We start from the raw sequence: 18,200 nt of genomic DNA on the forward strand, positions 1-18,200 counted from the left end.
TTAGGGCTGTTGTACATGGGGTCGCTATGAGTCGCAAGAGACTCGACGGCACATGACAACATATATATATATATATAGAGTCAAGGTTTTAGGAAATCTCTTACATTGTCATGGGATTAAATGAATTCGGCCATATTTAGAGAAAAGGAAAACCATTTTTTGATACAGTCATTCTACGTGGAAGTATCAGGAGTCATATATGGGTCCAGGAGGTCTTTATCAGTTGTCACAGATTTCTGAACTTCCAAATCACCTTTTATTCCTGTCCTCTTAGCTGTTTAAGTATGCATCCTTGTTTCTTTTTTCTGTTTTTTTTCTTAACCGCTCATTTGTTCTATAACTTCTACTGTGTTCTCTTTAATTTACAGTGTACCTCCCAGAAGTCCAGTCCCAATCTAGCCTTGAACATTCCTTTTACTTTCTTGTCTGTGAAGTTTGTGGCTGTTAACTTTTTTTTTCTTTCTCGTTGTGTACCGTGGAGTTGTATTTGACTGGCACAGGAAGAGATAGCCCCTCCTTCTCCAGCGGAGCATTTGGTGGATTCAGGCCATGAGTATTTGCGATTGCAGCACAGCTTCTTGCCACTCGGCCACCAGAGCTCCCTGTGGCTGTTATTCTTTTTATATCACTCTTCTTACCACTTCCTGGAGGTGAGTTAGTCTGCAATGCACTTCTTTGCTGCTTTCACATCATTCTCTATCACTTATCCCTAAAATGCCTGTCTGAGGTTATAGCATCAGATTATGTAATCCACTACCCCTTGTAATAATAATATCTAAGAAGTATTTTTCTTTTATTATTATTATTATTGATTTTAATGAAATTTTACAGAAACTTTGGATTTCCATTCATTCATTGTTGCACTCTTCTCCCTGCCCACCCCTTGCCAGTTCACTCTTCTCTTTGAAAGGAAATTCTTTCATTGTTACACAATCCCTCCCCTCAAATCCACTCCACTATGCAACCTTTGTTCTGGACTCCTGTGATGACAATAATACCTAATCATTTATCCCTTTTAAACAGTTCTCTCCCTCATCTGTTTCGGTGCAGTATACATAATTTATCCCATCTTTCTTAGTCTCCCCCCAACCCCGATGTCAGTCCTGTTTTATAACAGTGGCATTATGTAGTATTTTTCCTTTTGTGACTGAGATATTTCACTCAGCATAATGTCCCCCAGAGCCACCCATTTTGAATAATATGGCATGAGTTCTTTGTTTTTCAGGTCAGTGTAGTATTCCATTGTGTGAATATACCAGAGCCGCTCTATCCATTAGTTTGTTGATGGGCACTTAGGTTGTTTCCAACTTTTTGCTATTGTGAACAAAGCAGTGATAAACATGAGAGAGAGTGTGTGTGTCCCTTTCAAAAAGTTATTTCAAAAAGAAATTTTGTTCATCAAAAGATTGTACAAAAAACGTGAAAAGCTGCCAACTGGCAGACACCATTTATCCAACAACTAAGAAGTTCTTATCTAAGAACTAAAATATAAATAGATAATGAGCTCAAGTAAACACTTTTCCTAAAAAGACATTCAAATAGCCACTAGGTACATGAAAAGCTGCTTATTGTTAGTAGCCATAAGAGAGATGCAGATCAAAACCATAGTGACAAAATATTTCATCCTCACTTGTATGGTTAAGATTTTTTTAAAAAATAGATAATGTTGGTAAAGATAAAAGGAAATTGGAACCCTTAACTATTGCTAGTTACAATGCAAAATGTCATAGCCATTATGGAAAACTGACGGTTCCTTAAAAAGCTGAAAATAGACCCAGCAATTTCATTCATAGTTCTAAAACAAAAGGACTTGAAAGCTGAGACTCTCAGAAAGAGACTCGAATACCAGTATTCACTGCAGCACCGTTCATAATATCCAGAAGGTGGAAACATCCTAAATACCCATCACCACAAGAATGGATAAACAAAATAAGATGCATACATATAATGGAACACCATGCAACCAGCAGGAGAAATGAAGTATTGATACATGCTACTATATAAACTGAGCTTGAAGACGTTGTTTGCTCCCATTGTGTCAGAACCGGCTCATAGCTGTCTGTCCCTCCACTGGGTTTTCCAGGTCAGTAAATTGCACAGTTCAGAGGGAATTGCACTGCTAACCCAGAGGCTGTTCCTCCCTGGCTATTTAAATCTACCGGCAGCTTTAGGAGAAAGATGAGACATTTCTTTCTGTTTGATTTACAGTCCTGAAAACCCAATAGAAGACCAACCGTAAGTGGTTCTGACTGGATGTCAGAGAGAATGTTGCATTTACTGCTTGTGTTCTGCATTCTGCATAGTGCTGGGGGTGTCTTAAAAGCAGCCAGTTAAGGCACAATAATTGGTTTATATTCACTAAAACAACAGAAGATGAGTGGAGACTAGACGCAGAACGTGGAGTGTGAGACTGATTGCCATCATAAACAACTGCCTTTTTTAGCGTGATACTTAAAAGATGACCAGCTCCCATCACTGTACATTTTGATCAAGAGTACATAGAAGACACCTAATTGAAAGGGAGGAAATGCAGAACATATTCACATTTTTATGAACTCTAGACTTTTTGCAAGAGACATAAAGGCTAGATGAATTCCCAAAAGTGGCCTTTAAAACGTAAACCCAAAATACCCTCTGAAGCCATTTTAAAAATGAAAGAATAGATGAGGAAAAAGAAAATGTTATGAGTCTTCACTCTTTTATAAACTATATGGGATCAAATTGACAATAAAAACTTCAAAGATTACTTAAGAACCTTAGAGGATGGTGGAATTTATGATAAAGTGGCAGGAATAACATAGAAAAGAAGGATTGTACAACTCTTAAGTTGTACATAAAGAAACTTAGGGCTTGGTACGTGTTTTGCTGTATATACTCTCAAAAAGCAGGACAATAATCTTCAAGAATGAACTGATGAAATAATCAAACCAGTTGCTGTGGAATGGATTCTTTTATGATGACCTCGTATGTGGTAGAGCAGAACTGCTGAGAAGCACTTCCCAGGATGTTGAATGGATGATTTTTCAGAAATCAACAAGCTTTTCTAGGTCTCTCTGGGTAATATTAGATCTCCAACTCTTTGGTTAACAGCCACCTCAGTGAATCCAATTACACCACCCAGGTTCATATTCTTGTCTCTGCTTTTGAACTAGGTCCCATCTTCATCTCTTTGTTGTTGTATACTGTTGAGTTGAAACTGATAAATTGCTGACCTTCCAGAGGGTTTTCGGAGGCAGTAAGTTGCTTGGGAAGAGATTGCCCATCCTTCACCCACAGAACAGCTGGTGGATTCGAGCCACATGCCTTTGGGATTGCAGCATAATGTCTAAACCACTAGGCAAACAGCTCTTTCACCTAGTTTCTCTTATTATTACCAGTATTTTTTTTCTATTTATTGGATTATTTCATCATCTCCTGATTAAATAACCAAACAGATAAACTTACCTCACTCTTCAGCTGAATCCCCATTCTTTTGTTTCCTTATACAGTAGTAGTAGTCCTTGAAAGTTTCTTTGTTTACTGTTGCAAATTTCTCCCCTCTTTTGTTCTTGCTATTGTTCTGTGCCATTGAGTCACCTGCAAATCATAGCAACCTTAAGTACAATGGCTCTGAACCCTGCCCTATCCTGAGCCAATCTCACTGTCTTGTACACCTACTCCCATTTCCCCAGTTACTGAGTCAATCATCTCAACTGGGGTCTTTCTCTCTTGCGCTATCCCTTCATCCTTCCAAGCATGATGTCCTTCTCCAAGGTATGGTCCCTCCCGGCAGCATAACCAGAGTATGTGAGATGGAGCTTTGGAACTCTTGCATCCAAGGAGCAGCTCAGTTTCACTCTGTCTCGGTTAGACTTGTTTGTTCTCTTGACAGTACATAATATGCTCAATATTCTTCTCCAGCTCCACATCTCAAAGGTATCAATTCTTTTTCTATTTTCCTTAGTCATTGTCCAGATCTCTGATGCATAGCAAGTAATTGGAAAAACCATGATATTAAATCTACCCTAGCCCACTCTAATCAGCCTCTAAGGAGCCCTCGTGATGTAGTGTATTACATGTTGCACTGCTAACTGAAAGCTCAGCAGTTCAAATCTACCAGCTGCTTTGGCAAAGAACGATGTGGAAACACATGAAGGGTCACTGTTGAGTTAGAATCAAATTTTGGAATCAGTGTTTGCCTTCTCTCCTCCTGCTGAAATTTCTTTCAGATTTTACAGTAACCTCCAAGTTCCTAAATATCCTATTACATGAAATCTCTTTACCTTCACAATGTTTGACCTTTCATTACTGTTTAACACAATTAATTGCTCTTTTATCCCTGAAATACTTTCTTCTTTGAGTTTCAGTATGTTGTTTATTTCTGATTATCTCCTAACTCAATCATTAAATGGCTCTTGTAATTCTTTTTTCTTCACTGACTTCTTAATATTTAAGCATTCCAGAACTCAGTTCTTGGTTTTCCTTTTTATTTACACTCACTTTATTGGTAATGTCATTTTAAGACTGTAACTTTAAAATGCCATTATAAATGCCAGAAAAACGCAAATTTTATTCTGTAGCCCTGACCACGCTCCTTAACTCAAGATTCATTATGCCCAGATTCAGCATCTCTACCTGGCTGCCATTTCTGAAACTGAACTCTTAAACTTCTCCCATCTACGTTATTTGTATTGTTGCTGTCGGGTACTGTTGAGTTGACTATGATTCATAGCAACCATAAGAACAACAAATCTGAACCTTATCCTGCCCCATCCTCACGATCTCTGCCATTCCCGAGATCATGTTACAGTCACTGTGTCGGTCCATCTAGGTGAGGGTTAGCCTATCTTTTGCTGACTCTACTTTTCCAGAGTGATGTCTTTTTCCAAGGACTGATCCCTTCTGACTGATCCCGAAGTATGTGAAATGCAGTTCCTCCAACGCTTGCCTCTAAGGAACACCCTAGTTACACATCCTCCTAGCAGATTTGTTTGTTCATTTGGCAATACATGGTATATTTACTAATATTCACCAATTTGACAACTCAAAGGCATTGATTCTTAGATTTTCTTGATTCATTGTCCAACTTTCAGATGTGTGTGAAGGAATTGAGAATACTATGGCTTTGCATTGGGCACATATTAATCTTTAAACTGATGTTCTTGCCCTTTAGTAATTTGGAGATGTCCCTGACAGCATATTTTCCCAGTGCAACGTATCTTTTGATTTTATAACTGTTTCTGCCATGGGTATTGATTGTAGATTCAAGTAAACTGAAGTTGCTGATGTCAATCTTTTCTCCATCTATCATGATGTTGCCTATTGATTCAGATTTTTATTTGGTGAGGATTTTTGTTTTCTTCATTTTCTGTAAACAGTGTTGTATTACCTGCATAATACAGATGATGGTGAATCTTCAATCCTGGTGTCACAGTCTTCTTCATGTAGTCCAGCTTCTTAACTTTACTCAGCATAAAGATAGAATAGGTCTGGAGAAAAGATACAACCCTTACACATAATCTTCCTGCTTTTAAAACAGGCATTGTTTACTTATTCTGTTCAGACAACTGCTTCTTGTTTTATGTATCAGTTTCGTAGGAGTACAATTAAATATTTGGAGAGTCCCATTTTTCTCAGATATCCATATTTGTTCTGATTCACACAGTCAGATGCCTTTGCAGTCAATAAAGCACAAGTAAACATCTTTCTAGTATTCTCTGCTTTATCCAAGATCTATCTGATATCGACAGGGATGTCCTTTGTTCCAAGACCTCTTCAGAGCCCAACTTGAATTCCTGGTAGTTATAATTTTAACAAAATTTTACTTGCGTGTAATATTAGCAATAACTACTCAAAACGCAACTTACTGCCATCAAATTGGGACTAATTCATAGCTGACTCTCCAGCGGGTTTTCAGGGTTTTTTCAGTCGCATGAGAGGAGATAGTCTATCTTTGTCCTACAGAGCAGCTAGTGGCTTTGAACCTCATGTCCTTGGTCTGGCAGCACAATGCCCTACCACTATGCCATGAGAGCTCCACTATTGTTCTGTAATTTCCACCCTTTGTTGGATCATTCTCTATCCATACACATTCCCATTTCTTTCACTGGAAGTTCCATCCTTCCTGTAGTTCAGGCCCAAACCTTGGAGTTAACCTTAACTATTTTTTCCCCTTTTTATTCTCCCAATCTGTTCTGCCAGGGAAAAAAAAAACACCAAAAACCAAACAAAAAAAACCCACATTTTTTTCTGTACCGTCAAAATACTAGAATCCTTCTGTGTTGGCCCTTTCGACCACCATCCTGGTCTAAGCTACTGTCATATTTACTAAAATAGATTACTACCTGATCTACCCTTTCTACCCAGGTGTTTCCCAACAATCTTTTTTGTAGCCAGAATGAGCCTCTTTAAAATTAAGACACTGTGTGACACTTCTCCATTCAAACACCTGCATTGGCTCCCCTTTCATTCAGAGAAAAGCTTGCAATGATCTGCAAGGTCCTATGTTTGTCTTACTTTGCTGACCTCATTTCCTACTACCACTTTCTCCCCACTAGCTTACTGGCTGCCTTGCACTGTCATAAGCACATCAGTCACATTCCTACTTTAGGGCCTTTTCCCAGTCTGGTTCTGTGGTATGAAAGAGAGTCCTAAATACTTTCCTGATTCACTGGTCTCACCAGCAGGTGGTTTCTCAGATCTCATCATCTTATAATACTCTGTTTAATACTGCATGCCATCTCATCCACCTCTTTAACCTTGTAAAACTTTTTTTCCCCTTTAACACATATCATTCTCTAACACATATTAAAAGTTAACAAGGTAAGGCTGTGTGGGCCTGTGGCCTGTTTTGACATCCACTGAGCTGAGAATAGCTTTTACATTTTTAAAGAGTTGTAAAACAAAAAATACCATGATATAACAGAAACAGCAAAGATTGAAATATACTCTTTTATGGAAAAAATATTACATTCTGTGCTTTATTCTTAATATGTAAGTTTCTTTGAATAATTTGTCTGGATTAATTCTTTCTCCTACACAAGTGTAAGCTCCAAGAGGACAGCAGTCTTTGCTTTATTTACTGCTATGTCCACAGTTACTGCCACAGTGCTTAAGATTATGTATACTAAATGCACTTTGGTTCAAAGAATGAAACATTTATAATGGTAAAAGGCCCACGTGTTCATCAATCAACCAAACTAGGATTAAGTAAAGAAATTGTTGTTGTAGGTGCCATTGAATAGTTTTCGACTCATGTCAACCCCATGTGACAGAATAAAGTACTAGAACTGCCCCACCGGCTTTATTTATAAAAGCAGATTGCTGGGGAAGCTTGAACTACCAATCTTTCTGCAAGCCTCCATGTGTGCCATCAGGGCTCATTAAATAAAGAAATAGAACTGAAAAGCCATAGCATATATTTAGTGGATTGTTAACAGAACAGAAATAAAATCTTTTTTTATTTTTATACAGATGTTGCTATGGGCTATCAGGTTGACCATTACCCATAGCAACTCTATAAATAACAGATCTGAACCTTTTCCTATCCTGTACCATCTTTACCATTTCTCATATACTTAAGCTCATTACTATCATTACTGTGTCAACCCAACTTGTTGAGGGTCTTCCTCTCCTACACAGTCCCTCCACCTTTCTAAGCATGATGTCCTTCTCCAAGGACTGGCCCTTAACAGCATACCTAAAGTATGTGAGACAAAGCTTCATTATCCTGTCTTCCAAGGAGCACCCTGGTTGCACTTTCTCTAAGACAGACTTGTTTGTTCTTTTGGGACTCCAAGGGATATTCAGAACTCTTATCCAATACCACAATTCAAAGATACCATATTTTTCTGTTGTCTTTAGTTGTCCATCTTTCAGATGCATAGCACATAATTGAAAATGCCATGGTTTGGGTCAGGTTCACTTTAGTGTTTAAACTGATGTCTTTGCTCTGCAACACTTTAGAGAGGTTCCTGATAGCAGATTTTCCCAGTGTCGTACATCTTTTGATTTCTTGACTGTTGGTACCAAGAATGTTGATTGTGGATCCAAGTAAGTTAAAATCATTGACAATTTCTGTGCTTTCTCTACCTAACATGATGTTGCCTAGCTCTCCAGTGGTGAAAATTTTCTTGATAAATGTAATCCATATTAAAAGCTGTAGTCTTTAATCTTCCACAGTAAGCACTTCAAGTCCTCTTCACTTCCATAAGCAAGTTTGTGTTATCTACATAATGCAGGTTGTTCATGAGTCTACCTCCTATCCTGATGCCACATTCTTCTTCATGACGTCTGACTTCTGAAATATTTTGTTCAGCATACATATTGAATAGGTATCGAAAAAGGATGCATACCTTTCTTGTTTTTCAACCATACAATGTTCCCTTGCTCTATTCAGATTCCAGTTCTCTTAGTCTAGGTATTGGTTTCACATTAGCACAATTAAGTGTTCAGGGATTCCCACACTTGTCAATGTTAGCTATAATTTTTATGACCCACTGAGTCAAGTACTTTTGCATAGCCACTAAAACACAGATACCATTCTGGTATTCTCTATCTTCAGCCAAGACCCGTCTGCCATTAGCAATAATATCCTGGTATCATGGCCTCTTCTAAATACAGAATTAGAAACTAATAGATGTGTGCTTATATAGGACACTTGCATTTTAGCTGTTTTGATTTTTACAATGAAGGACATTCTTTAAGTACATTAAAGATGATTTCTTTTTAAAGTGAAGAGAAAATTTGTACTGAAAAAACTGCAGCAGTAAGAGTATTTAGAATAATGAGGTGGGGAGGAAAGAAGAGATTAGGCCATTGTAGTTCTTAAATACCATTTGAGTCTGGTAGTCTAAATGATAGGGAGGAGTGAGCAATATTTGAGGAGAAAACAGGTAAAAGTAAAACCCTGAGATAAGAAAAAACTTCTCATAATCAGAGACCTCCAAGAAAACCATGTCGCTGACACATAATGAATGAGGAAAGTGGCTTGTGAGATGAGCTCAAACATAAGTGAGAATGCAGATTTGATGTAGTGTGGGAAGGTTTGGTAGGGGATTGACAACATGTAATTGCAGTCAGTATTGATGCTTTCTAGAGAATAGGCTAAAAGGGAACAGGAGGGGGGTAGGGAAACCTATTGTATGTGACAGTGCTTTTTAAAGACCATGCTGTTGGGACTTGCATGAAAGGGGCAACATGGGTGAGAAATGGTCTATTTTGAAGGTATGTTTTATGAATATTGGCTGATGATTGGGGAACTTTGTTAGCACCTACTTTCTCTATGAAGTTAGGCTGCTAACCCAAAGATAGCACTTCCTGGCAGTTTGAATCCACCAGTCACTGGTGATTTGCAGCCTCTGAAAACCTGGTAAAGGATCATATGAGTCAGTTCTTGCTTTATGGCAATGAGTTGGGATTGTGGGGTTTTTTTTTGGCGGGGATTTTGTTTTTGTTTTGAGAACTATGATTTGCATGTGAAATATCAGGGAAAAGAGTAATTAAAGGATGACTATTTTGATTCAAACACCGGAGTGAACACTAGTAGCATTTTGTGACATTAGAAAACTGGACACTTTAGTCAGTGATTTGGGGTGGGGAGGCAAATCCAAACATCTCTTATACAGATGTGGACAGTTTAAAGAGAACTATACCCATGGCCCGTCACTGGTGATACTTCTGTACTCAGACATTATATGCTATGCATAGGCGTGCATCAGGGATGCATCCTGTCCCCATACCTTTTCAATCTGTATGCAGAACAGATCATTCAGGAAGCAGGGCTTTATGAAGAGGAATATGACATCAGGATTGGAGGAAGTCTCATTAACAACCTATGATATGCAGATGACACAATCCACAACCTTGCTTGCTGAAACTGAGGAGGACCTGAAGCACTCGGTGCAAAAGGTCAAGGATTATAGTCTTCAATATGGATTGAAGCTCAACATCAAGAAGACAAAGATTCTTATCACTGGGCCAATTGACAGCACCATATAGAGAAGAGATTGAGGTTGTTAACAAATAACAGCTTGCTCGGATCCACAATCAACAATCTTAATACCAGTAGTCAGGAAATCAGAAGATTAATTACATTGGGAAAATCTGCTGTCATGGACCTCTCCAGAGTGCTGAAGAGCAACAATGCCAGTCTAGATACAAAGGTGTGCCTTGTCCTGGCCATGGTCTTCTCAATTATGTGTTATGTATGCTTCAGAGAGTTGGACAGTGACTAAAGATGACAGAAGAAGAATAGATACCTTCGAGTTATGGTGCTGGAGAAGAGTCTTGAACATACCAAGGGATGCCAAGAAAACAAATAGGTCTGTCTTGGAGAGGGTGAAGCCAAGTCTTTCCTTGGAGACTAGGATTTTGAAGCTCCGCCTTAATTTTGGCACGTGGCCAGGAGAGAGCCTTCCTTGGAGAAGGACATCATGCTCGGAAGGGTGGACAGACAGCGCAGGAAAGGGAGACCCCTCATGAGATGGAGTGATACAGTAACTGGGGGGATGGGGGTTGGGGTGTTGGAGTTAGGGGGTTGGGGTGTTGGAGTTAGTGAGACTGGCTCAGGACAGGGAAGGGTTCAGAGCTACTGTATATAGGATCGCTATGCATCACAGGCAACTCAGTGGCACATAAAAACAACATATTATGACAGGTTTCGAAGGAGGAGTGGCATCCACACCCTAAATAACATGCCTCCAGAAACTCTGTGAACTTTGATAAATGTCCATAGTTGTAGAGGGGCTTCAGGCCTTTTGTTCATAGAGTCACTGAGTTGTGCTTGACTCAAGGCAGTCAACAACAACAGCGTATATCCATGTGTATAGCAAAGCCACAATGAGCCAGTTATGTAAACTGCTTTATCATTACTAAACTCCCTAAGGGAGTGATTTGCTGGGCCTGGAGCCTCTGGATCATAGTCTAAGAGACCTGAAGCTCAATTAGGATTATATAGTCTACAAAGACAATGCCTACATCCTACTTGGGTTACAGTAATAGCTTTTTCACACCCATCAGATGCAACTATTGATCTCTCTTGTCCTCTGTTTTGCTCCTTGTCTCCTCTGTTGTCCTTGCTCTGGAAAGAGAAGCAAAGCGAAGATGGACTGAAACAGTCCAAATGACTGATGAGCTATGTGAACCTCAACTTCTGTGACTCAGACTACAAGAACTAAGCAGTGCCCAGTTACCACTGCTGAGTTCTTTAGAAGGAATCAAAATAGAAGGTGCTGGATAGAAAGGGTGACAATGTGGAAGGACACCAAAAAAACCCACAAAAGCAGCCAGGCTTACTGATCTGATAAGAATCTGCAAGAAGCCCTGAGAAAATGGCTATTAGTCACCCTTGGAACCTGGAATAAAACTCACCCCCTTTGGCTCAGCTTTCAGTCAAACAGCTTACAGGGTGACCAGCAGTACCCTTAGAGGTACTCTCTCTTTTAACTAATCAACAACCTAAGATCAAAAAGGCAGGATTTACCTTTTCACAGATGAAGCTAAGAAGGCAGAAAGGAGTAAGATAGAAGAATTATTGGAAAGGAGAAACACAAGGAGGAAATAGGAATCTATTGCTTTTTGGGAATTGCAGCTATAAAACAAAGTGTATGTGAGTAGTTGAAAGAAAAACTAATTTGCTTTGCAAACCGCCAATCACAATTAAAAGGGGAAAAGTTGTCTTCCAGTCGCCAGAGTTTGAGATGTCTGTTTAATAAAGAAATGTATGTCTCATTGCATCTTAGTATCAAGAAAACAAAAATTTTTACCACTGGACCAATAGGCAGTGTCATGATGGATGGAAAGGAGATTGAAACTGTCAACAGCTTCATCTTGCTTGGATCATTATTAATATCCTTGGTATGAGTAGTTAGGAAATAAGGAGACACATTGCACTGGGAAATTCTGCAGTAAGTGACCTTTCCAAATTATTGAGGAGTAGTGATGTTAGTTTGAAGACTAAGGTGCATTTGATTCAGGCCATAGTCTTTCTGATTACTAGCTATGCATCTGAGACCTACACAATGAATAAGGATGACAGAAAAAGAATTGATACCCTTGAGCTGTGGTGTTGGAGAAGAGCACTGAACATCCCATGGACAGCCAAGAGAACAAACAGGTATGTCTTGAAGGGGGTGCAGCTGGAGTGCTCTTTGGAGCCAAGAATGATGAGACTTCACCTCACATACTTTGGTAGGAGGTTCTGTTTCTTGAAAAGAGACATAATGTTGGGAAGGGTGGAGGGTTGAGGAAGGAGAGGAAGACCCTCAACCAGGTGGATTGACAAGGTGATGGCTACAATGAGCTCTTGTGTGTCAGGAAGTATGAGGATGGCACAGGATAGGACAAGGTTCAGATCTTTTGTACATAGGGTGGCTATGAGTCGTACTCTATGGCACCTAACAACAACAAAGTCTTTTAAGTCAAATACTTGAGTCTAGAATTCAGTATACTATGTAATGGCATACACTGCATATATTGATATTTAGGATTAGAAGAACCACTAGCCAGCCATGCTACAGGAACAAGATGAGAAAATGTGCCTCTGTAAACAGGTACAACTTTGGGAGCCCTATGAAGCAATTCTACTCATAAGGTTGTTATGAATTGGAATCCACTAAATGACTTTGCTTTGGGATAGTTCAAGAAGATTTCAGTTCTGTTTGTAAAATGCTTGTCAAAACTTTATTTAGAGGTTTAAATTAGGAAAAGGATCTGAAGGAATGAAAATTAAAACCAAATCAGTGTTGTACCGCAGGTACTCAAGAACAGGAATAAGAATTCGTATCTTTGGTTTTTTTGGCTCAGTAATTTGCACCATTTTCTTTCACATAGTTTTGAAAAGATGATGGATAAAAATGTCTGTTTGATAGAAAATCAAGGTTTAATGAACATTTTTCTGTATTTTCAAGTTTCTATTGATGTGACTTCTTCTGTAAGAAATGATCCACAGACTGGCTTAGTATTGTGCCTTTTCACAGGAGCTAGTGAATTTGGTGAATGAATCAAGCACATATCAGTTGGCTTGTGTCATAGTCACAGAACTATGCTTAGACATTTGAGTTGAGTACAGATTTCCCTGAAGGCTAAGAAAAAAGGTTTGGGTTTTTTTGTGGAAATTGAGTCTAGTTGTTTATGTTGAAAATGACTGAATTTGTTTTTTATAGTCAACTAGATCTTTTACTCCCAGAAGCTAAATAGGGTTTTGGGTTTTTTTGTTTTCTGTTTTTGGTTTTGTTTTGTTGTTCCTTTTTTTTTTAATAGGATTTATACAGCTTTGTAGGTAAAGAAATAAACAAGTGAGTATAAATGGTTTGTGTAGGATTGTCCAGCTAGCTGTTCTAAGCAAAGAGAACCAACAAGGACTTCCATCTCTTGATGGCCTTCCCCTTTTTTCTAAAGGGAATTCTGTTGCCTAGAAAATGAAAGACTCTTGATGGAAGCAATTTATCTTAAAGCCCAGTGAAGTTCTAATGAGCTCCTAGCTCCAGAAAGACGGTAGCTGTGAGACCAAGTATCTATATTGCCTTCTCCAAACACTGTCTGCTCTGGCCCACCATTTCCTACATGTTTCCTTGTAAGTAAAGGATTGGAAGTGGAGGGGCTGCCAAGATGGAGAATTTCTCTAAAGTCTTTTCCAGCTTAGAGAATAATCTCTGAAACAGAAGAGTGGTAATGATAGTTTAGATTTAATGTAGGAATTTGTTGAAGATGCTTAAGAAACCATAGAGAAATGAAAAAGAACCAAACTTTTAAAAAAAATATAATTTTTACTTAAACCTTATCTTTAGTTTCTGATCAAATGCATGGCAGGCAAGTTTTACTAGAGAAATAGCACCCTATTTGTTTTCACTTCAATGAGATCCTGGTAGTTTGAACTACCCAACAGTCAGAGCTGAGAAATTTTTATTTCAGGTAAAATTATCTTTTCTCATTCTGGGAAATAATTCTTGGACATCTCAGCTGCTTTTGAGTCAAGTTAACACATATTGAATTGTTGAATTTAATAATTTTTAGGAATTTTCAAATTTGTACTCTTTAGTCTAGCTTCTTACTGTATTTTCATTTCCCGTGTACAATCCTGCATATTCTACAAGCATTTAATAAATGTATGCTTATTAATTTATCAAGAGCCTTTATTCTGAATATTCTTCCATGAAAACAAATAACCCACACATTTCATTTCCCTTAAGTTGGAACTGGCTCACAGCTGACTCTCCAACTGATTTCCAAGGCTGTAAATCACATGAGAGGATATTGCCCATCTTTATCCCTGGAGTGACTTGTGGATTTGAACCATCAGAGTTGCATATTTGGGTTAACAGCACAACTTCCTGTGGACTAGGCCACCAGAGCTCCTTTTTACTACCATAAGAATATATAATTAGGGGAGCTCTGGTGGCCTAGTGGCAAGGAGCTGCAACTACAATCCCAGAGGCTCACGGTTCGAATCCACCAGATGCTCTGCCGGGGAAGAAGGGACAATCTCCTCCTGTACCAGTCAGATCTGATTTGACGGTACACACACACACAAAAATAATAAAATAAAAATTAAAAAAAAGAAATACAGGAATATATAATTAATCTCCTCCAGCGCCAGTTGTATCAATTTGATGGTATACAATAGAAATATATATTTTTTTTTCAAGAGTTGACTGTAGATTACAATTTTTTACTAAGTTATACAGATTACTTACTACATGAAATTTCTTAAATTAATATTTTATTCCATATGATTTACGACAGATTTTTCTGTGTTCCTAATTCTACTCTAGGAAGCTATAGGAAAAGTTCATTTGGCAATACATTAATTTTCTAAGTACTTATTTCAACAAAACTATGAAATACCATGTCACTCCAACAGTAGTAGCAAAGTTAAATAGGACAGCAAACAACAAATGTTGGCAAGGTTGTGGAGAGATTGAAACTCTAATTCACTGCTGGTGGGAATGTAAAATGGTGCAACATCTGGCACTTTCTCTAAAAGTTGGAAATAGGAATATCATTTGACTCAGCAATTCCACTGCTGAGAATATACCCTAAAGAAACAAGAGCCGAGACTCAAACATATATGTCCACATCCATGTTTATTGCTGCGTTATTCACAGTAACAAAAAGATGGGAAGCAACCCAAGTGCCCATCAACAAATGAAGGGATAGAAAATCTGTGGTACATTCCTTTCTATGAAGATGGCTACAAAAGTGAAGAAGGGAGCCCCTGCCCCTCCCAAAACTGAAGCCAAAGCAAAGGCATTAAAGGCCAAGAAGGCAGTCCTAAAGGTCATCCGCAGCCAAAAAAAAAAAAAAATCACCCACCTTCTGGCGGCCTAAGACACTGAGACTCTGAAGGCAGCCCAGATACCCCCTGGAGGAGTGCCCCCCAGGAGAAACAAGCTTGACCACTATACCATCATCAAATTTCCCCTGACCACTGAGTCAGCCATAAAGAAGATAGAAGATAACAACACACTTGTATTCATTGTGGATGTCAAGGCCAACAAGCACCAAATTAAACAAGCTGTAAAGAAGCTCAATGACATTGATGTGGCTAAGGTCAACACTTTGGTTAGTGTTAGGCCTGATAGAAGGAAGAAAGCCTATGTTCGACTTGTTCCTGACTATGATGCTTTGGATGTTGCCAACAAAATTGGGATCATCTAAACTGAGTCCAGCTGGCTAATTCTAAATACAAATTTTTCTCACCCCCCCCCAAAAAAAAGTATGGTACATTCACACAATGGAATAATATGCAGCACTGAAAAAAGTGAACTCATAGAACATTACATGACCTGGAGGGAGCCTGGAAGACATTATGCTGGATGAAATATCTTAGTCACAAAAGGACAAATACTGCATAGCACCGCTTTTATAAAATAGGAATGACATGAGGGTTTAGGGGGAGAAAGGAAAAGTAGTGGATAGATAATGAACACTGTTTTGGAACAGATAAGGGAAGAACAATTGGAAAGGAATATATGATTAAGTAGTATACGTATGACAACAATCTGGAACAAGAGATGCATTACAAAGTGGGGGAGGGAAGATAATGTGCAACAGTGAGTGAATAAAGATTTTTTTTAAAAAGAGTTTGTTTCAACTAAACTCAGTGCCATAGAGTGTGAACCAACTAACTCATGGTTGACCCTCAAGAGGTTTTCACAGACAATAAATAACACTGGAGGAGATTGTTCATCTTTGTCCCATGGAACAGCTGATGAATTCAAAATGCTCACCTTGGGGTTGACTGTGTAATTCCTTATCCACTAGGCCTCTGGATCCCCCTTGTTTTCTTAGAGGAAGGATTAAATACCATATTACACAAATGGCTTATATGTATGTTGCCAGGAGAGACCAGTCCTTGAAGAAAGACATCATGCTTGGAGGAGTAAAGGGTCAACACACAAGAGGAAGACCCTGGACAAGATGGGTTAGCACAGTGACTGTGGCAATGGGGGCAGCTATGCCAGAGACAGTGAGATTGGCTCAGGATAGGGCAGGGTTCAGAGCTATTATTCATATGAGTCATAGTCGACTCAGCAGCGCATAACACCTTATTGCCATCAATTTGGAACTAATTCATAGCTGCCCTCCAGCAGGTTTTCAGAGGCTGAAAATTGCACAGGAGGGAGGATGTTGACCATCTTTTTCCCATTGAGCAGCTGATAGATTTGAACTGCCTGCTTGTGGCTTGACAGCACAACTCCTTACCCACTAGACCACCAGAGCTTGCTAAAGCTTGATGAGCCAGTTAAAAGGGACTAGGACATTAGCTTTTCCATTTGAGTGTATTCTGCTGAAAAAAATTTAAACTGTTTTTCATATATGCAAGTTTATTATTTCATTATTTTTGCATTAGAAATTTTCTTGTCATGGTAGTAGTATGTATTTTTGCTAAAAATATCATTATTGACAGTATCTCTGGAATTTGTTGAAACAAGTCTGAAGAAGCATTATAGAGGAATTATAGGTTGTTTTTTCTAAGCTTAAAATTTTCTTTTACATCTTTTTTTTACTATTATTTTGACCTTGGATCTACCCTACCTAAATTAAATAATTTTTTTTAAACAAACACATCTCAAGAATAGTTTAGTGACCAAAGACCAGACAAGGTGACATCACGAAGTTCACTTTTTTCTTTTATACATTTTTTTAATGTGTGTACCGTCAAATTGGATCTGACTGGTACAGGAGGCGATTGTTCCTCCTTCTTCAGCAGAGCATCTGGTGGATTTGAACCGCGCACCTCTGGGATTGCAGTACAGTTTCCTGCCACTAGGCCACCAGAGCTCGCCAGGAAGTGCACTTTTGAAGACAGCAAAAGGTATTTAAAAAGTTAGGGAATTTAAAAAACCCACCAAAATGGATGTCAGAAGAGGCTCTGGGGAGAAAAATGGTGGAGGAAGAAATGCTATAGAAGATTTCAAAAAATTGCTCAAGAAGAAAGTATATATTGAAATGAACTGTGTAAAGACTGAGACTTATAAAACCAACAGAGGACACACTTGGCATTTTTAAAATTGAAGAAACTGAAGAAAGGCTCAAGCCTCGAATTGCAATATAGTATCCTATGGGCAAATATTGAATTTTGCAAAAAGCATCAAAATATATAAGAAATACACAGAGTCACCATACCAATAAGGATTGGTCATACTGAACCGTTTTAGGAAGTAGCATATGATCAAAACCCAGCATTTATCAGGGAAGAAGCTGCAGTGAAGTCATTGGCCATAGCCATTGAGTTATTTCAACAAACAGATAATAGCCTGTTCCAGAAAATTTGAAAGATGGCTACTTGACAATAGACTGGAAGAGATATTTGTTCCCGTTGATTAAAAAGTGATTCACTGAAACAGCTATGAGATACCACCTCACCCCAGTCAGAATTGCAAGCAACAAATGCTGGCAAGGTTGTGGAGAAACTGGAACCCTTTTTCACTGTTGATGGGTGTGTAAAATGGTACAACCACTGTGGAAGGCGGTATGGCACTTTCTCAAAAAGTTGCAAATAGAGATACCATTTGACTCAGCAATTATGCACACCCCTGTTTATCGCAGTTTTGTTTACAATAGCAAGGAGTTGGAAACAACTTAAGTGCCCATCAATAGAGGAATGGATAGAGAAGCTTTGGTATATTCACACAATGGAATACTACGCTGCATTGAAAAACAAGGAACTCATGCAATATTATTCAAAATTGGTGAGCCTGGAGGACATTATGCTGAGT

This window comes from Elephantulus edwardii, unplaced genomic scaffold (genome assembly GCF_000299155.1).
Source record: "Elephantulus edwardii isolate Elephantulus edwardi_28Jun2011 unplaced genomic scaffold, EleEdw1.0 scaffold00244, whole genome shotgun sequence".
NCBI lineage: Eukaryota > Metazoa > Chordata > Mammalia > Macroscelidea > Macroscelididae > Elephantulus > Elephantulus edwardii.